General features: G+C 42.4%; 1 protein-coding gene across 6 annotated transcripts in view; it reads right to left on the reverse strand.

The window, feature by feature from the left end:
- The window catches only part of disp1 (dispatched homolog 1 (Drosophila)), a 401131-nt gene that overhangs the window by 181488 nt on the left and 195411 nt on the right, over positions 1-24232 (reverse strand). For 3 of the 6 annotated variants that reach the window (XM_087984367.1, XM_043687317.2, XM_043687315.2), the window contains one exon: positions 13846-13928. The exons of 1 other annotated variant lie outside the window; for it this stretch is intronic. The gene's annotated coding sequence lies outside the window, so the exon portion shown is untranslated. Of the gene's footprint in view, positions 1-3415; positions 3561-9027; positions 9158-13845; positions 13929-24232 lie in introns of those variants that run through there. 2 more of the 6 variants (XM_043687316.2, XM_087984370.1) reach the window with 2 other exon arrangements.

Here is a 24232-nt window from a genome sequence, read left to right on the forward strand (position 1 = left end):
CATTATTCCTATCCAGATGTTCATAAATCCTATCCCTTACAATTCTCTCTAAGATTTTGCCCACAACAGAAGTGAGACTCACCGGCCTATAGTTACTAGGGTTATCCCTACTCCCCTTCTTGAACAAGGGAACCACATTTGCTAGCCTCCAATCTTCTGGCACTACTCCTGTAGACAACGTGGACATAAAAATCAAGGCCAATGGCTCTGCAATCTCCTCCCTTGCTTCCCAGAGAATCCTAGGATAAATGCCATCAGGCCCAGGGGACTTATCTATTTTCACCCTTTCCAGAATTTCCAACACCTCTTCTCTACATACCTCAATGCCATCCATTCTACTTAATTGTGACTCAGTAGTCACATTGACAACAATGTCCTGTTCCTGATTGAATACTGACGAAAAGTATTCATTCAGTGTCTCCCCAATCTCTTCAGCCTCCACACGCAACTTCCCACTACTATCCTTGACTGGACCTATTCCTACCCTAGTCATTCTTTTATTCCTGACATACCTATAGAAAGCCTTAGGGTTTTTCCTAATCCTACCAACTAAGGACCTTTCATGTCCCCCCCTTGCTGCTCTTAGCTCTCTCTTCAGGTCCTTCCTGGCTACCTTATAACTCTCAATCGCCCCAATTGAACCTTCACGCCTCATCTTTACATAGGCCGCCCTCTTCCATTTAACAAGGCATTCCAATTCCTTATTAAACCACGGCTCCCTCACACGATCCTTTCCTCCCTGCCTGACACGTACATACTTATCAAGGACACTCAATAGTTGCTCCTTGAACAAGCTCCACATATCAATTATGCCCTTGCCTTGAAGCTTACTTTTCCAAGCCACACATCCTAAGTCATGCCTCACCGCATCATAATTTCCCTGCCCCCAGCTATAACTCTTGCCCTGTAGTGCACACTTATCCCTCTCCATCACTAGAGTAAAAGTCACCGAATTGTGGTCACTGTCCCTAAAATGCTCACCTACCTCTAATTCTAACACCTGGCCTGGTTCATTACCCAGAACCAAATCCAGTATGGCCTCACCTCTTATTGGCCTATCTACATATTGTGTCAGGAAACCCTCCTGCACACATTGGACAAACACTGACCCATCTAACAAACTTGAGCTATAGCTTTCCCAATCAATATCAGGAAAGTTAAAGTTCCCCATAACAACCACCCTATTACTTTCACTCTTCTCTTGAATCATCCTCGCAATCCTTTCTTCTACGTTTCTAGGACTATTAGGAGGCCTGTAAAAAACTCCTAACAGGGTGAGCTCACCTTTCCTATTCCTAACCTCAGCCCAAACTGCCTCAGATGGCGAGTCATCTTCCATCGTCCTTTCCACAGCTGTAATACTATCTTTGACAAGCAATGCCACACCTCAAGCAATGCCACACACATATAAAAGCAACTTTTTCACACAGAGGGTGGTACGTGTGTGGAATGAGCTGCCAGACGAAATGGTGGAGGCTGGTACAATTGCAACATTTCAAAGGCATTTGGATGGGTATATGAATAGGAAGGTTTTGGAGGGATATGGGCCGGGTGCTGGCAGGTGGGACTAGGCTGGGTTGGGATATCTGGTCGGCATGGACGGGTTGGACCGAAGGGTCTGTTTCCATGCTGTACACCTCTATAACTCTAACAGTGCACCTCGGATGCACGTAGGCAGTGCCAGGATAGCTCATCTCTCTCAAACTGTGACAGATGGCTACATGTACCACTTTTTCACATTGTTAAGGGCCAGGTAAGGAAAATTTGGGGTGCTGGAATCAAGACATATGCAGGGGCAGATATAGAGGCGTGTGGGGAAGGGAAGCAGAGGGAGGAGGGTAGGGGAGAGAAGACGATGTATGGGTTACAACGGGGATGTAACAAATTCCAGCGCTCTGAGAGAAAGAAGGCGCAAGTAAATAGGAGTGCAGTGTGCCTTGACTCTCATTCATCAAACTACTTTGGTCTAAAGCAGGCCAAAAATGAGCTGGTGAATCCATTTTACTCTTATTTCCCACCCCCACAGTTCAGGAATGTGCACTATTTCCCAATGGAATTCACAGCTGATTTTGGCCACCTGCAGCTGCTATCTCACTCCGAATGTCTTGCCTCAAGGTCCCAGTTGATTACAAGATTCCCATCTGTTCCATCTTGAGAAGCATTGCTAGTGTCCAGTTCTAAGACGCCACCAATTCTAAAGAAAAGGCACTTTTGCCATAATACTCCACATGTGCATACATGCAAAAGGTGAACGCACAAAAATAATAGGGACACTCAAAAGAAAATCACATGGGGTGGGGTAACACACAGAGTAAGAAAATATGCAAAGTACAAGAGTGCTTCAGTCTGCGTGCATATGAAGAGTGAGCTAAGAAAGAAAAAGAATTAGTGGAGGAGTTTTATTGGGAGGGACTGATATTCAGAGAGGTATGATGTTGAGAAGGTCCAAGATGTCTGTGTAGAAAGAGCTAGAGAATGAAAAGTGCAGTAAAAACAAACTCAGCCAAAACTGAAGGCAGGCAAACAGGCTGATCACATACATACACAGTGCTTCATACCCAAAGTTTATATTTAATAAAGACTCTCCACACCACTCACCTCTACCGCACATCCCCGCCCCCCCCCCCACCCCCCAACCAAACATTCTTCTGAACAAACAAGAATCCGAGCAGCTGTCCCTCTGTATTCCAACCTCGGAATTTAATGGATCCACTGAAACCTTGGGAAATTACTCTGGGACTGATTTATTGACCAAGTTTACTTACAGCTACTAAGAAAAATAATAAACACGTTTACCAAAAAAAGTGACATAGCTAAGTGGAAACTATACCATGCCAGGGGTTATCAGAGCCTTTGACATTTTGTTAGAAAATGTTTACAGACTCCTAGCTAATTACAGAGAGTTCTACCATTTCAAAAAAATCCTTAAATTCAGAAGTTCATTTGCTATGATGTAGAATGACTTGCTACTCAAATGTGGACAAATTACATCCTACTGCTTTATTTTCCTGCCTCACACATCCACATTCAGCCCAAACTGAGAAGTTTGCTAGTCTAACACATCAGAAACAGTAGACATCTTTACACAAGCAAAATAAAGATTCCAGATTATACATCAACAACTTTTCCAGGGACAGAAAATTCTTGCCAAATAAGATTTTAAAACATTATTGCTGAATAATCCTGAGAAATGAGTTCCCTAAAACGGACGTTTTTTCCAATTTTTTTTACTGCCATTTCCACTGGGAGAGAAATACAATCCCCAGTCGTAGAATTATTTCCGTCACTGTTCATACAACTTACAAAGATTTTTTAGTTGCTAATTTAGGCACTGCATTGGTTATCAAATTCAAATACTAGGTACAGCCAGTTATTGTGTTTTTGTACACCACTTATTGCAATCTCCAAACCTTACCTCCTCCTTCTTCCAAAGTAGGTGCAACAAATACCTCCTCTCACACTCAAGTGAGGAGAGTTCCGTATAGCCCCGTGCTGTATGCAGTATTGTAACAGTGCAGAACAATTAAACATCAGGAATGTACAGCACATTAAAATTACTGGTGCTGACTTAGTAACACAATCAATGACAGGCATGCGTTGATCATTTTGGGCAGGACAAGTTACGTATGGGACTGTAATTTTTAAAGCTAGGCCACTCCTCCTGGAAAAGACAGCTGGGTACATCTGCAGCTTAAAACTCACAAACGTTGAGCTTAAAGAGGACAGCTGCCCTCATGTGTCACGTATCTGGCATGAGGCTCACAGCCATGGAAGGGGGATACAGAGAGCAGAGGGAGAGCAAAGCTGAGGAGGAGCAGCTGGTGGAAGGACAAGAGGAATGTGAGTGAGCAGGGAAGGGGAAGCAGCAGGTATGATGGGGTAAAATGGGATGAAGAGGAGGGGAGAGCAAAGGAGGGGTGCTGGGAGAACGAAGGAGGGATGCGGGCAGAGCAAAGGAAGGGTGCGAGGAAAGTGAAGGAGGGGTGCGAAGAGAGAAGGAAGCAGGAAAGCAGGGCTGCAGGACATTTTCCAGCTTGTTCTGCTAAGATTACTTACTATTCCAGGTTCATCCTGGATTGCTAAGATAACCATCACCTTCTTCTCTCCTCTGCAATACACCTTTCCAACCTCTCTATCCCCGTCTCCTTTTGCCATAAAAAAAGTGTGTAGTACTCATAGAATTCTTTGTTACCAAGATCAAGACAACAGAAGCAGCTCTCTGTCACATCCCTCCCTTCCACTGGCCCATTTGGCCAAACGTCCTTTAATGGGCTCTACACTCCATCTCTGAACTCACATCATCTGTCATTTCTCTGTAATCTCTCCTCATTCCTTCCCTGAATTCATCTGGTCCTTGTCACCCACTGTCCACTCCCTCTATCCTGTTCCATCTACACTCCTCACTCGCCAACTTTCCTTCCTTGTCTCCACGTTAGTCTCTCTCTGCAGGTGTTATACTTCTCTCCTTTAAATCTATTTCTCTTTAGGTCTTGATGCATATGCTAGAAAGCTGCTATCCTACCTCAAACTTCCCTCTTCTTCAAAAAGGCCTGATATTGAATCATAGCCAGAATAGCACTCCAAAGGCTTCTCTTCCACATAGGTATTGGGACTTCCATTGTCCTGCTAGCACCTAGGCATGGCTCCCTCCAACATCATATCTATATGCCTCCACTCAGTGAAATTATCCAAAAACACAGCATTAATTTGCAGATGTACACTGATAATAACCAACCCCATTTTGTCACCACACAGAATGGGCTGCGGATAGGCACATTTATAGAGTTATCGAGTTATAGAGATGTACAGCATGGAAACAGACGTTTCGGTCCAACCCGTCCATGCCGACCAGATATCCCAACCCAATCTAGTCACATCTGCCAGAACCCGGCCCATATCCCTCCAAACTCTTCCTATTCATATACCCATCCAAATGCCTCTTAAATGTTGCAATTGTACCAGCCTCCACCACTTCCTCTGGCAGCTCATTCCATACACGTACCACCCTTTGTGTGAAAAAGTTGCCCCTTAGGTCTCTTTTATTTCTTTCCCCTCTCACCCTAAACCTATGCCCTCTAATTCTGGACTCCCCCACCCCAGGGATGAGACTTTGTCTATTTATTCTGTTCATGCCCATCATAATTTTGTAAACCTCTATAAGGTCACTTCTCAGCCTCTGACACTCCAGGGAAAACAGCCCCAGCCTGTTCAGCCTCTCCCGATAGCTCAAATCCTCCAGTACCTGCTGCTTGCCATTATTGTAATGCTAATTGCTGAGCACATGGACAGAAGCAGGATTAACGAGGTAAAAACAATGACTGCAGATGCTGGAAACCAGATTCTGGATCAGTGGTGCTGGAAGAGCACAGCAATTTTGCCTGTCCTCGGATACTGCCTGAATTGCTGTGCTCTTCCAGCACCACTGATCCAGAAGCAGGATTAAGCCAGTCAAAGAGGAACATGTCCTCATATCTCTTCCTCACTGTCCATTTTGTCCACGTTACATTCACGTTGTAGGAGGGAAAGACAACATGTGGGAGAGACAGGATGAACGTATAGGGTTGAATAGCCTATACCTGCTCCTTATTTGACTCCCATATTTGTATGAATTCTGCTAAGGCCAGCTTGCAATGCTCAGTACCAGAGGCAAGCCAAGGCCAGTATTAAAAGCCAACTCCTGAGCTTGCTTCTGGTCCCCAACCACTTCCCTGGTGACCAGGACTTGGGGCCTATTCCGTTACTCTTCCCAGGTTTGCTGCTAAAATTGAAAAGACAAGCAACCATGTAACTGGGGTGAGGGGGCAGGGGAATAAATGATGTTGGCTCTCCTGATTTTAATGGCTATTTCTATTACCCGTTTATATTATTGATTTATTCATTTTTATTCTTGTACCAAATTTTATCTTTCACTGTCCCATCGAGTGAGAGAAAAACTGAAGTGTGGAAAGATTGGACAATCTTGCTGTAAAGCTTTTTGTTTGTTTTTTTCTGATGGCACAGGAGCATTAGTGGCAAAGCCAGCATTTCCTACTTGGTCCCAAACTCAATAGCTTACTAGGCCATCTCAGAGGGAAGTTAACAGTGTACCACATTGCTGCAGATCTGCTATCACACATAGGCCACGGTGTCAGCAAACCAGATGGGTTTTTCTGACAATTATCACTACCGAAACAAGTTTTCAATTAATTGAATTTGAATTTCACCAGTTGCTGGGATTGGATTTGAAACCATGCTTCCCAAACGTTAGCCCATGCCTCTGGATTACTAGCCAAGTGGCATCATTGTGCCACCCTTGACACATGTCCCTATAGCCTGAGGCTAATGGCTTGGGCCAGCCAAATGCTGTTATGCTTTAGTGTAGTCAGTACTTGACTTCACTGAGATGGCATTTATAATCAAATAACAGGTCAGCACTCATCGTGTTCTGTAGAGACTGTAAAGACTGTGAGCCAGCAGACAGCAGCTTTCTAGCAAGTGAAAATTACTCTTTCTTAAAGCTTGAAAGTGACCAAATTATGGAGTTAAACTGAAATATTGCTCACAAAGTACACATTCACAAAGAAGCCAAATTCCCACTTTCATGTGAAATGGATCTTAACACATCAGAATCTGGATAGTGTGCTGTTCAGCAGAATTTGGACACAGTGTATGTAATCTAACCCTGGCACTTCTTGGGAAGAGAAGTTATTTCTTTGATATCTTTCTGCATTAACTCATTGGATACTGGAACTGCAAGTCACTTTGGTGAATACAACTCATCTTTTATATCCAGTTACAGAACGAAGGGACTCAGAAACACCTCTAAATAATAACCTAAGGCAGGCAGCACAGATTTTCATAGAAAATACAGCAGAAGAACAAGCAATTTGCTGATTCTGCTTGAGATTTTAGAAGATCTAGTCCCAGAGCAGCAATTTGCTGCTTTCGTACCTCTGACTTGTGACATACTCCTGATACCAGGCAGATCACTATGTGAGGGGCACATTGAGTGTACTTCAGATACTTTGTTGCTCGAATGTTGTTCAGGTCTTGCTGCATATGGACAGGAACAGCTTCTGAATTTCAGTAATCACAAATTATACAATCTCGACAGTGTGGAAGCAGGCTATTCAGCCCATCGAGTTCACGCTGAAGAGCATCCTACCCAACCTTATCCTCCCTACCCAATCGCTATAACTCTGCGTTTCCCATGGCTTATCCACCTAGCCTGCACATCCCTGGACACTATGGGTAATTTAGCATGGCTAATTCACCCTAATCTGCACATTTTTGGACTGTGGGAGGAAACCAGAGTACACGGAGAAAAACTACACAGACACAGAGAGAATGCAAAAACACCAAACAGACAGTTGCCTGAGGGTGGAATTGAATCTGGGTTCCTGATGCTGTGAGACAGCAGTGCTAACCACTGGGCAAACATGCCACCAAGTGGGACTGAACATTGCGATCGGTGAATATCCTCATTCTTTGTGATGGAATGAAAGTCATTGATGAAACAGCTGAAGTTGGTTGGGCCTAGAGCATTACTCCAAGGACCTCCTGCAGAGATGTCCTGGAACTGAGATGATTGGTCTCCAACGACCACGAGCATCTTATAGAATCGAGTCCCTACAGTGTGGAAACAGGCCATTTGGTCCAACAAATCTACACCGACCCTCCAAACAGTAACCCACCCAGACCCATTCCCCTACCCTATTACTCTACATTTACCACTGACTAATGCATCTAACCTACCCATCCCTGAACACGATGGACAATTTAGAATGGCCAATTCACTAACCTGCACATCTTTGGATTGTGGGAGGAGACCAGAGCACCCGGAAGAAACCCACACAGACACGGGGAGAATGTGCAAACTCCACACAGTCGCCCAAAGCTGAATCGAACCCAGGTCTCTGGCACTGTGAGGCAGCAGTGCTAACTACTGAGCCACCGTGCCGCCCCGAATTCATGTTAGGTATGATTCCAATCAGCAATTTTTCCCAATTCCCACTAGCTCATAATTTTGTTGGGACCCTTTATACCACAGTCGGCCAAAATCAAGGACAGTCACCCTCAATAACTTAGCTCTGTCCATGTTGGGCTCAAAAGTGCGAAGGGGCCTGGACATTTGAAGGTCAATGGGTAATACAACTTGGGGAAGCAGAGAGAAGTGAGCACATTCAAAACTGGGAGTTAATATGGACCAGCTCCTATAAAAAGACTGTGAATATGCTTTAAGGTAGAACCAAAGCGTAGGGTTTTTGAGTATGTTAAAACTCGAATAGGGGATGTCTTCTCTGTAATTTTGAGTATTGGTAATGTTGATTTTATTTTGTTTGTTATACGAAATATCTTAAATCCTGAAACATTGTTGCATGATGTTTTAAATCAGTCACTGAGAATTAAATTATTTTTAAAAGGTTACTGGTCTCTACAGGGATAGTAACATTATGTATTCCTCATTGATATAATGGTAGAGTGAGGAAAATGCTTAACCATGAGATTATAGATTGTTGACGAGTAAAAAGCTGATGTTGCCCAAGCCTAAATGTTAGTCAGATCTTGTTGCACACACTTCAGTGTTTGAGGAAGTGAAAATGGAATCACAATAATCTACAAGCATACCACGTTTTGAACTCATAATGGAGAGACAGTCGTTGACCAAACAGCTGAAAATGACTGAACCTATGACATTGTCCCAAGAAACACTTGCAGCAATATCTGAGGTTGAAATGACCAGCATCCACACCCATCTTTGTGTGTTAGGTTTGATACTTGTTAGTGGAGTATTTTTCTGTTGATGTACAGCTCAACATTGCAAAGAATGTCTACTTACATTTCAAGGTAACAGGAATGTAATTCAACAATTTTGTGTAAGTAGGAACAAGGCAGAAACTTCACATGTTCAAGTCAGCCTTTTTAGATCAAAACTAAAACATCAAATTACCCAAAACAATGCTGTCCAAAAACAAAATATTTCCTTACTTCATCTTCCCTTTTGAAGTTTAGAAACTGCAGAAAGTCCAGGCGTAGCATCAAGCTTACCTTTAGAGTAGCCTGAAATGCTACAGATAACTTTTTCTAACAGCTTTAGGTCCTCGGGTCAGGAGAGGGTCTCATGACAGACACACAGTAAATAATAGGTGAAGTCAACTCCATGCAATTCATGCTATTTCTGAAAATAAGACAAATGCTGGCATTCAAAATACTTTCTACAAAGTGACAGTGAGTAATGAATTTGAATGTTTTTTTCTCTCTGGGTAAAAAGTGTGTTTAACTGTGCCAACAATCATTTTAATCATTTGTGGCGCAGGAGGAAATAACATATTATCCAGATCTCAAATCAACTGAATGATGATATTTGTGAGCTAGGGCTTTTAAAAATAGGGTTGACCTATATTTCTGCATTTAATTGGTTAATTATTAGATTTCAATACTTTGAACATTAGAAATAAAAGGTTATAATCCGTGGTCCATTGAAACATTTGGAAAACTGTGTAACGGATCAATGACACACTAATTGGGCACTAACCTGTACAGGCTGGACAGCCTATCAGTTTTAAAAGAGCTGACGCTAAACAAACCTTCAGCCACTCGATGTGGCAGACACTTTTAGTGAACACCATACCGAGAACATTGGTATTGTTGCATTTTTGTTCATTTCTTAAATTATGCAGATATATCAACATACATGAATCTGGTGAACTACAAACTTAAATACCTCTGTGTGAATAAGTGGCTTAAAGTGATCAGAACTGGGTACTTAATATTCAAGTCTAGAAAGTGTTCAGAAAAGGGAATAAAAGAGAACTGGGGTGACAGGACTATTTAGGGAAGACACTGTAGCATTGAAAAGGGAGGGTGTTTTTAAGGAGTAAGGACAGAATCCATTTGGTTAAAGTTGAGAATTACAATGGTGTTACACGAGCTATTGGGAGAGGCTGAATAGGCTGGGACTGTTTTCCCTGGAGCGTCAGAGCCTGAGGGGTGACCTTATAGAGGTTTATAAAACCATGAGGGGCATGGATAGGGTAAATAGACAAAGTATTTTCCCTGGGGTGGGGGGAGTCCAGAACTACAGGGCACAGGTTTAGGGTGAGAGGGGAAAGATATAAAAGGGACCTGAGGGGCAACTTTTTCACGCAGAGGGTGGTGCGTGTATGGAGGAAGTGGTACAATTGCAACATTTAAAAGGCATCTGGATGGGTATATGAGTAGGAAGGGTTTGGAGGGATATGGGCCAGGCTTAGGTTAGATTAGGTTAGGATATCTGGTCAGCATGGACGAGTTGGACCGAAAGGTTTGTTTTCATGCTATACATTTCTGTGACTACTTGAGATGAACTATAGGCATCCAACTAGTAAGGGACCAATAGGGAAACAAATCAGAAGGGAAATCACAGATGAGCTTGGGGTTTTTGGGGCATTTTAATTACCAAATATTAGAATAGTAGATCAATTGTCTATGAAGGAACATTTTTGTTAAGGTGATCATCATATAAAGTTTGAGTTGGTAATAGAGAGAAAAGTAATGAATTATATAAAGTGTACCGCATAGATTGGAAGAGGGCTACTTTCAATAATAATTAGAACACATCTAGTCAGCTAAAATAATTCAAAGACCGACAGGAAGAACTGCAATGGAACAGTGACAGTGACCTGTAAGGAAGAGATGCTTCACATGCAAGTTACATAAGTTCCAGCAAGGGCAAAACTGTCGGAAGACCAAAGCCAGAGCTCCTTGGATGATGTATGAAATTGATTTTTCTGTTTCTGTTTTAAAAGCTGAGTATACTAATGAGTTAAGGACTGTTACAACAGCACATGTCCAGGAGCAAAGAAGCACGATACTCAACTAAGGAAACTACTTTGTAATTGTATGTTATCATCAGTCTCTCTGCTAAGTAACTCTGTTTGAAATCTGCAAATAAATTGAATTTGTGCTACTTACTAATCCACACTGAGAATGTTCACTCTTGGTTAAAGAAAACAACATAGAAATAACACAGACATTATGATAAAACATAAAAAGAGTCTGATGGACATCAGATGAATTTTCAAGTGTGAACCAGGTCAAAACCAATGTGTTTGGAGAAATGCATTTGTACCGAGTGAGCAAACTTGCTTATTTAGGAGATAAAACATTGAAAATATTGGCAGGAGTAGATCATCTGGCCCTTTGAGTATGCTGTACCATACAATATGATCATGATTGTTATCCAGCCCAGTATCTTGATCCTGCTTTCTCCTGCATACACTCTAATCCCTCCAGATTTAAGAACTATATCTAATTCCTTCCTGAAAATATTTAATGTTTTGGCCTCAAATGCTTTCTGTGGCAGAGAACGCCACACACTCTCTTAGTGAAGACATTTCTCCTTTTTTCAGTCCTGATTGGTTTACCCTGTTCCCACAGATTGTGACCACCAGTCCTGGACTCCCTGGGAATATCCCTTCTGTATTTACCCCATCTAGTCCTGTTAGAATTTAATGTTATTAGAATCATGTGATCTCTACCTCTGCTGTAAGTGCTTTCAATTTGATTAGAGGCAACCATTAAACAATTTACATGAAAAGCAGCATCAGAAAAAGGGACTGAGATTGAGTGAAATTTCAGAGCTGTACGAAAGTCAGCTATTGCAAAAAAAATTAAACCGTAGTCTGCAAATTTGAATTACTGGGGGAGTTAGAAAGACTGTAAATGTTACAGTCCCAGATGCTGTAGAAATGAAATGAGGTATGAAACAGAATTGGAATTTGTTCCACTCTGCTGTAAAAATATGAAATAGCTATAGATTGAATAAAAAGACTGAGAAATAAAATGCTCCAAGCTAGATCTCGGAAGCTGAGCATTTGAAGGCTTTGAAGACATCTTGAATCTTATATGCACTGTATGAGTCCAACATCAGAGCTCACGAGAGGGGGAGACTATTGGTCAGTATGTGACAGCACTGACACATCAAGCTGAATCTTGCGAGTTTGGGCAATTGAAAGATGATCTCATCAGAGGCAGGATTCTCTTAGGCATATGTGGTCCTGATAGAACAGCACAACTACTGAAGGAGTAGAAATGGACATTGAAGAAAAGCGCAGGAGCTTGGGGGCTGTCAATAATCAGCTGAATGGATTAATTGGTGAAGGTGGAGGCTTTACATTATGCTGAGAACCAATCCAGGCTGAAGGAGAACAAAGCATTGGGGAAAAAAAGGAAGACATATTTGCCCAAGGACCAATGGAAGATCAGGGCCAAGAGCAGGATGTCAATATTGTAGAGGACATCAGACCAAAGACAAGAAAGCATGTCCAGCATGTGGAAATCAGTGTTGAACTGCAAGATGCTGCATCACTTTACTCACAAGGGCTTAGCTAAAAAGAAGCAAAGCAAGCTTAGAAGCTAGCTGCTGAAGAGATGTCAGATAACGATACCAACAAATCACTCTACACCATTGAACAGATTGGCATTGTCAAGTTTAAAGCTGAGGAATGGTTTGTGATTGTTAGAATGCTGACTACAGAAGGAGAGCATTAAGTAAACATGAAGTGTCAGGTAAACCGTGAAGTTATGTTTAACACGATGAGCTTGCAGACCAGAACAAAGTGGCTCAAAATGGTGACTCTAAAATCTAGTCTTGAAATATAGGGATTGATTGAAAGGTTGTCTTTCCTTTCAAGTACAAGCACTTCTATATTAATTCTTACAAAATCTCCCATATCACTGCTAGGACTAAAGCAATTGATACACGAGTACAAGATGATGTTGCAAAAAGATACATACTCTTTAATTCAAGAAGTCATTCATGTTCTGCATTCCCAAAATTAATGACTTATATATTTATTATTGAGGTGCAGGTGAATTTATGGATAGCAAGAAACAATGCTCTTAAGTAGCACTGACCCATCTATAAGTGCTGTTTCAAGATACAATCTCTGTCAACCATGTTATAGTGGGATCACAGTATATTGTGGCTATAAGAACAGATCACAGCTGAGGTATTCTGTGGTGAGTGACTCAACTCCTGACTCCCTAGTTATTCCACATTTATACAATACAATACAGGAGTGTAATGGAATACTTGCCATTGCCTAGATGAGTACAGCTCCAACAACACAACAACCACCTTCAACAATCACACCCTCTCCAGTGGGCACTCAGTACCACTTAAAAGCAGCACTGCAATAACTTGCATGGCTTGCTCAACAGCACTAGTCTCAACAATGACATCTATCGCCAAGAAAGATACAGAAAGCAGCTGCCAAGGAACATGCTTGTCAGATTCTTTCTCCTCTCTTTGCCATTCTAACGTGGAATTATGTTGCTTTTCCTTCACTGTTGCTATGTAAATCCTGGAACACACTCTTTCACGGTGGGCTGTAACTCCATCACACACTGGATGTAGGGTTAAAGTAAGCAGCTCAAAACAAACTTCTGAAGGCAATTGGGGCGGCATAGTGGCACAGCGGTTAGCACAATGCAAGGGACCTGGGTTCAATTCCAGCCTTGAGTGACTGTCTACGTGGAGTTTGCACGTTCTTCCTGTGTCTGCGTGGGTTTCCTCCCATAGTCCAAACCTGTGCAGGTTAGGTGGGTTGGCCATGTTAAATTGCTCCACGGAGTCCAGGATGGGCAGGCTAGGTGGAATAGTCATGGTAAATGTGGGGTTACAGGGATAGGGTCAGGGGTGGGTCTGGGAAGGATGCTTGTCAGTGGGTTAATGCAGACTCCATGGACTGAATGGCCTCTTTCCGTATTGTAGGGATTCTCTGATTCTAACAAATTAGAGTGACCCCATATTGTGAGACTGACATTTGTTTCTAAACAATCTAATTTCATGCTTTCAACCGTTCCTATTTTGTGGCACCTTACCTCTTCGGCTACAAGAGCAGGCCAGAGAATGGGTATTGCGCAGCAAGTGACTCAACTCCCGACTCCTCAAGTCTTTTCACCACCTACAAGGCACAAGGCAGGCGTTAACATTGGGAAGGCAGGACTAGGAGCTCATTCCAAGACAAAATAAATCAAACTGAGTAAATTTACTTTGTCCACTCTTGTTTTGAGTAAAACAGCCAGTTTGCACATATGACAGAATTATTACGCAAGAATAAGAAAAACTATGAAAGTAGTTTTCACAATTCCCTTAAAGTGGTGCAGATCTGCATTACACTTATGTGATATTATTCTGGAAGGAGGTTTATGTGCTACATTCCTTTGATTTTCATCTTTAGTTTTTTTTTCTATTCAAGGATCCAAGCTCTACACAAAAGGCATTGAGGAAGGTGCCTAATGTGCCACAGTCAGAGTCATACAGCAGAGACCCTTCAGCCCACCAAGTATGTGCTGACCTACCTATACTCATCTCACTTTCCAGCACTTGACCCAAACCCTTGAACGTTATGACACTTCAATGCTCATCCACGTACTTGAAGGTTGTGAGGTTTCCCACCTCTACTACTCTCTGACATAGTGCATTCCAGATTCCCACCACCTTCTGGGAGAAAAACATTTCCTCAAAATCCCTCTCCAGACTTTGACTTAAAAACTATGCCCTCTCATTATTGACCCTTTAACTAAGGGGAATAGCTGCTTTGTATCCACCCTGTTCAAGCCCCTTATAATCTTATACACATCTATCAGGTTCCTCCTTAGCCTTCTCTGTTCTAAAGAAAATAATCTGAGTTTATCCCACCTTTTTTCAAACTAAATTGCTCCACATAAACTGATGCACCATGATGGGAGTGGCTCGGCTTGCCCTACAGCTGGGTAGTACAGGGTGAAGTTGAATAATTCCATTGTCTAGCGATGTTTTGTGCTTGGCAGATCAAAAGAGGTACAACAATACATTTATAGCTTAAAATTAAGGGTGCGAGCAGCAGAGAACCTTACAGCAAGTGTTCTGGCGGCATTGATGATTACCAGACGATAGAGATAAGGGCTCGAGTCTTTGTTGTTTGATACTATGAGTATGGTTTACTCAGCTTTATAAATACAGATTCCATCCTCCTCCAGCTTTACCGCTCAAATGACAAAAAAGTGTTACTAGAATTACAAGTTTTCCTTTGAGAATTATAATTATTTCTTAACTTAATCCAGTTTTATTCTCTCAACAATAAACCATTTATCTTGTGGAAAAGAGATCTCAGTGCTTACAGAGCCCTTATACAATCTTAGAATGGTCACACCACAGCAAGTCATTCAGCGTCGCATAGCCAGGCCAATTTTCAACAGGAACATCTCAACTCCTTCACTTCCCTGTATGGCTTTTCCTCATAATAGTCCAATTCCCTTTGGAAGGCATGATTAAATCTGCCTCCACCATACACAGACTAGACAGGCAGGAGGCTGGAAGAACACAGCAAACCAGGCAGCATCAGGAGGTGGAGAGGTCAATGTTTCAGGTATAACCTTGTTTCAGTTGCCTGTCAGCTCTGGATTTCAGCTTCTGCAGTTTGTTTGTTTCCACCACATAGGGACAGGGCAATTCAGATCCTAAACTGTTCATTAAAGAAATCTCTCACTTCATCTCTGGTTCTTTTGCCAGTGACTTTGAATTTGTCTGCTTTGGTTCCTAACCCTTTAGTCAACAGGAACAGTTCTACCTCTTTACTCTGTACAGAATCCTCAAGGTTTTGAACACCAAACTCTCTATGAAGTCTCTGCCTTCGATAATGCCAACAGCAGTCCAGATTCTCCAATCTGACTGGACAGTGGGGATCACTTAGCTCTTCTTAGAAATTGTTTTGCAGCCTTTCTAATCACTTTGAAAATTTTCTAAAAAGGTTGGAGACAGCATTTGACATTATAATTCAGTTGGCGATTATACTGTTTTAAAAAGGCTCATCATTTCATCATTGATGCCTGCATTTATTAATGTCCAACATACCAAGAACCTTTTTAAGTAGTTTCACAACCGGCTCTGCCACCTTCAACAATTTGTGCCCATTTTCTTCTACTCCAGCACCAGTTTTACTTGAATTCTTTTTTTTATTTCTTCTCATTCTTCTTACTGACATCTATCACTTCATATTTTATCAAATTTCATCTGTCATTCTATCAGCCTATGCCCTGTTGAAATCGAATCACTATCCTTCTCATAACAGAGGATATTTTGAGGATTTGAAATTATGCCCTACGTTTCCAAGTAAGGATCATTAATGTAGATCAAAAAAAACCCAGTGGCCTCATACTGTGTCCTGGGAACCAGAAGATCATAAGATATCAGAACAGAATTAGGCCATTTGACTCATCAATTCTGCCCCACTATTCGATCCTGGTTGATATGTTTCTCAACCCCCTTCTCATGCCTTCTCTCTATAACCCTTATTCCTCTAACTAATCAACAGCCTATCTATCTCTGTAGTAAATATACTCAATGACTTGTCCTTCACAGCTCTTTGCAGAAGAGTTCTATAGATTCACCACCTGTGAAGAAATTCCTCCTCATCTCGGTTCTAAAGGGTAATCCCTTCACTCTGAGGCTGTGCCCGAATCTCTGAGACTGGGTCCTAGTCTCTCCTACTAGTGGAAACATCTTCTCCATGTCCATTCTATCCCCACTATCTATCTTTCTCCAGTCCAAAAAACAATGGTTCATCCCACTATTTCCAGTCACTTGGTCAACTTTGTGTCCATGCTGATTTTATTTCACGAGCTTTATTTTGTCAACAATATACTGTTGGCTAGAATCACTGAGATTGACAACATGGAAAAAGGCCCTTCAGCCTATTGCATCAAAGTTGGTCAAAAACAACCACCTGACTATTCTAATCCCATTTTCCAGCACCTGGCCAAGAGCATCCCAAGTGCACATCTAAATTTTGAGGCTTTACAAGCAGTGAGTTCTAGATTGTCACCAGCCGCTGGGTGAAAATGTTTTTCCTCTCCTCTAAACCTTCTGCTCTTTCCCTTAAATCTAAACCCTCCAGTCAGTGATCCCTCCAACAAGGATGTTTGCCTGTCTATGCCCCTCGATACATCTCAATCATGTACCCCCTCAGTTTCTTCTGTTCCAAGGGAAAAAAACGACAGTCTGTCCAATCTCTCTTCATAACTGAAACTCTCTAGCCCAGGCAACACCCCGGTAAATCTCCTCTGCATCCTCTCCAGTGCTATCACATCACTCCTACAATGTGGATTCCAGAACTGCTCACAATCCTCTAGCTGCGGCCTAATCAATGCTTCATACCATTCCAGTATCACCTCATACTGCAGCCGGACTCCAGAAAAACACAAATGTCAGTACACAGGCTGTCAGCCATCCCCAACCACAACCTAGCCTTGAAATTCTTTCTGGTCAATATTCAACAAATGTATGAGAGCCTTGAGAAAGATTTCACACATAGAAGATCAATCAAAAGCAAATTCTTTCAAAACACTCGCCTTCAATGTGTTTTAGAATCCACTACAGTTCACATTCTCTCCCACTGCATATGGTATGGATCAGTCCTTTTCTTCTCTCAGAATAATAGTCAAAACATAATAAGTCACAATGGAGATTTTCCAATCCAGATGGTTTTATTCAGACAAAAGTCAAGGTGAGCCATGTGTTTTCACAACCTTTTCCCTGTAACTCCTAAGGCTCAAACAGTAAAATCACACAATAACTACCAAATGGAACAGCTAATATTGCTGTACAATGAAAGACTCATCAGTTTACTAACGACACTAATCAGTGGCTCATAAGCAATTCATCAAGGCAGAAAGCAATTTCTCATTAAAATTAAAGACAAAAACTAAGTACACCTGCTGTGTTTCAGTGGTTTAGGTTAAAATGAATTATTGTACCAGTTTACAGTTAATTGCATCAGCTTATAATATATAATTTATCACATCAAATTGCCCTGTGAACACTTTAACAGCGGTCACTATTTTAATGCTTAGATTGCTAAAAGGGCTTCAGAAAATGCTGGTTTCCCGAGGCAAGAAGTTTTACATGCTTTCACTGCACACTTGGACATCGAAAGAATCACCAACATTCTAATAATACTACTCAAATGTCAAAAGACTTTACTTTTTACAGTACCATTAACTCTCTGGATCTCAAAGGCAGATCTTATCAGAAGGTTTTAGTCTACTCCCTCCTTTCCTTTGTTGTATCTTTAAAGTACAATTTAAAACTTCCTTTCCCTCACCATCCTTCTACTGCCCAAGGCTCCTTTAACTTCCTATCTTCCTTCCCTCCTGTAACACAGCTTTTCTATCCTCCAACTCAGCCAACATTTTAGAGGTGGGAGAAGGATTTAAATTAGAATTTTACTGACAAGAGTAGAATCAGAGACAGGAATAATCAATGTGGATTTGCGATGCTAATTAATTGACTAACAACTTGACGAACAGGCCTCAACACATGCCATCTGAATGTTGTACTCCTTATCTAATTTGCCCACAAGGAATTTAATTCAGATAAATGCAAGGTGCTGCATTTGGGAAAGCAAATCTTAGCAGGACTTATACACTTAATGGTAAGGTCCTGGGGAGTGTTGCTGAACAAAGAGACCTTGGAGCGCAGGTTTATAGCTCCTTCAAAGTGGAGTCGCAGGTAGATAGGATAGTGAAGAAGGTGTTTGGTATGCTTTCCTTTATTGGTCAGAGTATTGAGTACAGGAGTTGGGAGGTCATGTTGCGGCTGTACAGGACATTGGTTAGGCCACTGTTGGAATACTGTGTGCAATTCTGGTCTCCTTCATATCGGAAAGATGTTGTGAAAGTTGAAAGGGTTCAGAAAAGATTTACAAGGATTGGAGGATTTGAGCTATAGGGAGAGGCTAAACAGGCTGAGATTGTTTTCACTGGAGCATCGGAGGTCGAGGGGTGACCTTATAGAGGTTTACAAAATTATGAGGGGCATGGATAGGATAAATAGACAAAGTCTTTTTCCTGGGGTGGGGGAGTCCAGAACTAGAGGGCATAGGTTTAGGGTGAGAGGGGAAAGATATAAAAGAGACCTAAAGGGCAACTTTTTCACACAGAGGGTGGTACGTGTATGGAATGAGCTGCCAGAGGAAGTGGTGGAGGCTGGTACAATTGCAACATTTAAGAGGCATTTGGATGGGTATATGAATAGGAAGGGTTTGGAGGGATATGGGCCAGGTGCTGGCAGATGTGACTAGATTGGGATGGGATATCTGGTCGGCATGGACGGGTTGGACCGAAGGGTCTGTTTCTGTGCTGTACATTTTCATAACTCTGCACGGCGGAGGCAGAGGAATTGGGAATACAGGATGGCATTTTTGCAAGAGATAGGGCGGAAAGAGGTGTAATCCAGGTAGCTGTGGAAGTCGGTGGGCTTGTAAAAAATGTCAGTGTCAAGTTGGTCGTCATTGATGGAGATGGAGAGGTCCAGGAAGGGGAGGGAGTTATCAGACGTGGTCCAGGTGAATTTAAGGTCAGGGTGGAATGTGTTGGTGAAGTTGATGAACTGCTCAACCTCCTCACAGGAGCACGAGGTGGCGCCAATGCAGTCATCAATGTAGTGGAGGAAGAGGTGGGGAGTGGTGCCAGTGTAACTACGGAAGATGGACTGTTCTACGTAGCCAACAAAGAGACAGGCATAGCTGGGGCCCATATGGTTGCCCATGGCTACCCCGTTGGTCTGGAGGAAGTGGGAGGATTTGAAGGAGAAATTGTTACAGGTGAGGACCAGTTCAGCCAAACGAATGAGAGTGTCGGTGGAAAGGTACTGTTGTGGACGTCGTGAGAGGAAAAAACAGAGGACTTGGAGGACACTGGTCATGGCAGATGGTGGTGTAGAGGGATGGGATGTCTATGGTGAAGATGAGGCGTTGGGGGCCGGGGAAATGGAAGTCTTGGAAGAGGTGGAGGGTGTGGGTGGTGTCTCAAAAATATGTGGGAGGTTCCTGGATAAGGGGGATAGGACAGTATCGAGGTAGGTGGAGATGAGTTTGGTTCTGTCAGAGTCACTGAGTTCCTGGCCTCATTTAAGTTTTGGTGCAAACAGGAAGAAAAGAGTTGAACTCAGAGGTAAGATGAAGATGACTGCCCTGGCCATCAAGATAGCATCTGACCAAGCGTGGCATAAGGAGCCCAAACTAAAGACCTTTCCAATCTGGAAGAACACGGGCAACAAGTGCTTGGGAACACCTCCACCTGCAAAAATCGCTCCAAACTCTGACCTGGAACTAAATCATTGTTCCTTCACTATAGTCAGGTCAAAATCCTGGAATTTCCCCGCTTCCATTAGCATTATTGGTCTACCTGCCTAATACACACTGCAGTGATTCAAGAAGGAGACTCACCAATGACTTTCTAAAAGGCAATCAGGAATGTGTAACAATTGCTTGCCTTGTTTGTGAGGAACAGAAGTAGGCCTCGGGCCTGTTCCACTGTTCAACTGGCTCATGGCTGATCTGACACCCCTCCACTTTCCTCTATTCATCAAGGATTTCTCTATCTCAGCTTTAAATATAAATAAGGACTCTGCCCTCACACCTCTGACAGAACTGACTCCGTTCTGATGAAGGGTCATCGGATCCGAAATGTTAATTCTAGTTTTCTCTCTGCAATTAGGAACTGGTGTGCTGAGTTTCTCTGGCAATATCTGCTTTTCAGATCTTCAGCACCTGCTGGTTTTTGTTTTATTACATTCCTTAACTTCTTATCTTCAGGGACTGTTTCAGAATCTAGGGACTTTTGAAAAAACAGCTGTCCAAAGGATTTGTTGGATTTTAGTCCCGAGTTTCTGCAGTACTTTTTCTCTGCCTTAATAGGTTAATGCACAGGAGCCCAAGACTGGGGATAAAGGAGGCATTTTCAAGTTGGTGGATTATAACCAATGGAGAGTCACATAGCTGAATCTCTAACATTGATCTATGTACAATCTACAATTAAATGACATAGATGTAGAAACAGAGAGTGATATACTTAGGTTTGCAGATAATAAAAGTTCAATGGGAAATGTAGTTGTGAAGACAACAAAAACAGGCTAGAAAGAGATAAAGGCAGATTGAGTGAGTGGACAACACAATGGTTGATGGGAGTATAATGTGGGGGAAAAATGAGATTATTCACTTTGTAAGTATGGTGCACATCCTGCAACTGCACTGGGACAAAAAATCGGTGTCACTGATGTCAATGTTGTCCTGGAACAAGAAGCTGGTGCCAAGCCCATCGATTTGGGTGTATGTGGTGCCACTGATGTGTAAGGAATCCTCAACAGTATCACTCCACATTCAGCTCTGCTCAGTACCCCCACTCCCTTGCTTACCACTCTACTTGTATTCCCTTTCAGAGCCCTCACTCACTGTCACTTGCATCTTATTCTCTCACTCCCGTGGAGGGTGAGCAACACTCCACAGCAGGGAGCTGTTGGAATGCTCAAATGTTGGGAGTGGGCAGTAAGCAAATCACAATCCCTGCATTTCAATTCTCCTAAAATATCTGAAAAATCCACTGATTTGATTGCTCCTGTTCTTTGACGCAGACACCTTGCTGGTGTCATAGAATCCCTACAGTGTGGAAGCAGGCCATTCAGCCCACTAAGTCCATACCAACCTTCTGAAGAGCATCCCACCTTGACCCAAACCTTACCCTATCCCTGTAACCCTGCATTTCCCATGGCTAATCCACCTAGCCTGCACACCCCTGGGGACTATGGGCAATTTAGCATGGCAATCCACTTAATCTTGGGATCATGAGAGGAAACTGGAGCACCCAGAGGAAATCCACACAGACACGGGAGAACATGCAAACTCACACAGACCAGGATGGGACCATTCGCCACAGCAGATTCGCCGACGACGATTAGCCACTGCCCTTTGACCACCGAGGACGCTTAGCCACCGGCCATTGGACACTGGAGACAATTCGCCACCGCAAATATGTCATATATTTTATTTAACAACGTTTAGAATGTTAGAGAACAAGCATATCTAAACTATATAAAATTGTTGTTATAATGGTTAAGGTAGGGTTTGCGTTGTTTCAGTAACAACTTATTTTCATTATAGGAGAGTTTGTTTTTTCAGCTTTACTTTTCCATTTACCCTCAATTCTTCAAAATGGAAACAGAAATTATTAGTAAACGTGGAAATAAGAAGTTTTACCACTATGGTTTTATATATGTTTTTGATAATACTTGAAACATTCTTGGATAGTTTAAGTTTTGGTGATGTGAACAAAGGGGCCGGTGTAATGGACGTATCCACATTAAGAGTGGCACTGTGATAAAAACAATAAATGAACACATACATTTCCCTTCCGCAGCAAGTGTCCAAGTTGCGAAAGTGAAAACAAATTTAAAATGTCGTGCAGAAGAATCGCAGAAAATTGTTCTTGAATACAGTGAAAGAGATTGTTTGGAATATCTTAGAGGAATAGCGCATAACTATCAAATGAACTAAAATTTCATTGTTTAATATTAATGTGGGATTTTACTGCCATTATAAAGATTTTTAAAATATATTTCCTTTTTCTGGTTAAAGTTTGTAACTCATTTTTATATATAAACCAATAAAAATGATATTTATTTTACCTCTTTTTTTATCAATATGTAGTATGTAGTTGTATAAATAAAGGGGACTGAGAAGTATGAAAGAACAGGCGGGAAGGAAAACAATCAGTACCTATATATATTTCCGGTGGCAAATAGTCTCCAGAGGTCAAACAACCCCAGTGGAGAAACGCTGGTGGAGACCCGGCAGTGGCTAATCATCAGCGGTGAATCTGCCGTGGTGAATCGTCACCAATCCCACATAGACAGTCACCAGAGGGTGGAATCGAACCTGGATCTCTCACGCTGCGAGGCAGCAGTGCTAACCACTGAGCCACTGTGCCATCCCATCAGTGTCAGTCACTGTCTTCATGGGCTGAGAGTTTATCCCCTGCATTTGCACTGGCGACAACAGACAATAGGTGCAGGAGTAGGCCATTCTGCCCTTCGAGCCTGCACCACCATTCAATATGATCATGGCTGATCATCCTTAATCAGTATCCTGTTCCTGCCTTATCTCCATAACCCTTGATTCCACTATCCTTGAGAGCCCTATCCAACTCTTTCTTAAATGAATCCAGAGACTGGGCCTCCACTGCCCTCTGGGGCAGAGCATTCACACAGCCACCACTCTCTGGGTGAAGACGTTTCTCCTCATCTCTGTCCTAAATGGTCTACCCCGTATTTTTCAGCCGTGTCCTCTGGTTCGGCACTCACCCATCAGCGGAAACATGTTTCCTGCCTCCAGAGTGTCCAATCCTTTAATAATCTTATATGTCTCAATCAGATCCCTTCTCAGTCTTCTATACTCAAGGGAATACAAGCCCAGTCGCTCCAGTCTTTCAGTGTAAGGTAGTCCCGCCATTCCAGGAATTGACCTTGTGAACCTACGCTGCACTCCCTCAATAGCCAGAATGTCTTTCCTCAAATTTGGAGACCAGAACTGCACGCAGTACTCCAGGTGTGGTCTCACCAGGGCCCTGTACAGCTGCAGAAGAACTTCTTTGCTTCTATACTCAATCCCTCTTGTTATGAAGGCCAGCATGCTATTAGCCTTCTTCACTACCTGCTGTATCTGCATGCTTACCTTCATTGACTGGTGTACAAGAACACCCAGGTCTCTCTGTACTGCCCCTTTACCTAAATTGATTCAATTTAGGTAGTAATCTGCCTTCCTGTTCTTGCCACCAAAGTGGATAACCATACATTTATCCACATTAAACTGCATCTGCCATGCATCTGACCACGCACTAACCTGTCCAGATCACCCTGTAATCTCCTAACATCCTCATCACATTTCACCCTGCCACCCAGCTTAGTATCATCAGCAAATTTGTTAATGTTATTACTAATACCATCTTCTATATCATTAACATATATTGTAAAAAGCTGCGGTCCCAGCACTGATCCCTGCGGTACCCCACTGGTCACTGCCTGCCATTCCGAAATGGAGCCGTTTATCACTACTCTTTGTTTCCTATCAGCCAACCAACTTTCAATCCAAGTTATACTTTGCCCCCAATATCATGCGCCCTAATCTTGCTCACTAACCTCGTATTTGGGACTTTATTAAAAGCTTTCTGAAAGTCCAGGTACACTACATCTACTAGATCTCCCTCGTCCAGCTTCAGAGTTACATCCTCAAAAAATTCCAGAAGGTTAGTCAAGCATGATTTCCCCTTCATAAATCCATGCTGACTCTGACCTATCCTGTTACTACTATCCAGATGTGTCGTAATTTCAACCTTTATAATAGACTCCAGCATCTTTCCCACCACTGAGGACAGACTAACTGGTCTATGATTTCCT

The sequence above is a fragment of the Chiloscyllium plagiosum genome, unplaced genomic scaffold (genome assembly GCF_037043375.1).
Source record: "Chiloscyllium plagiosum isolate Xiang-an unplaced genomic scaffold, Cpla_swu_hap1 HiC_scaffold_3, whole genome shotgun sequence".
NCBI lineage: Eukaryota > Metazoa > Chordata > Chondrichthyes > Orectolobiformes > Hemiscylliidae > Chiloscyllium > Chiloscyllium plagiosum.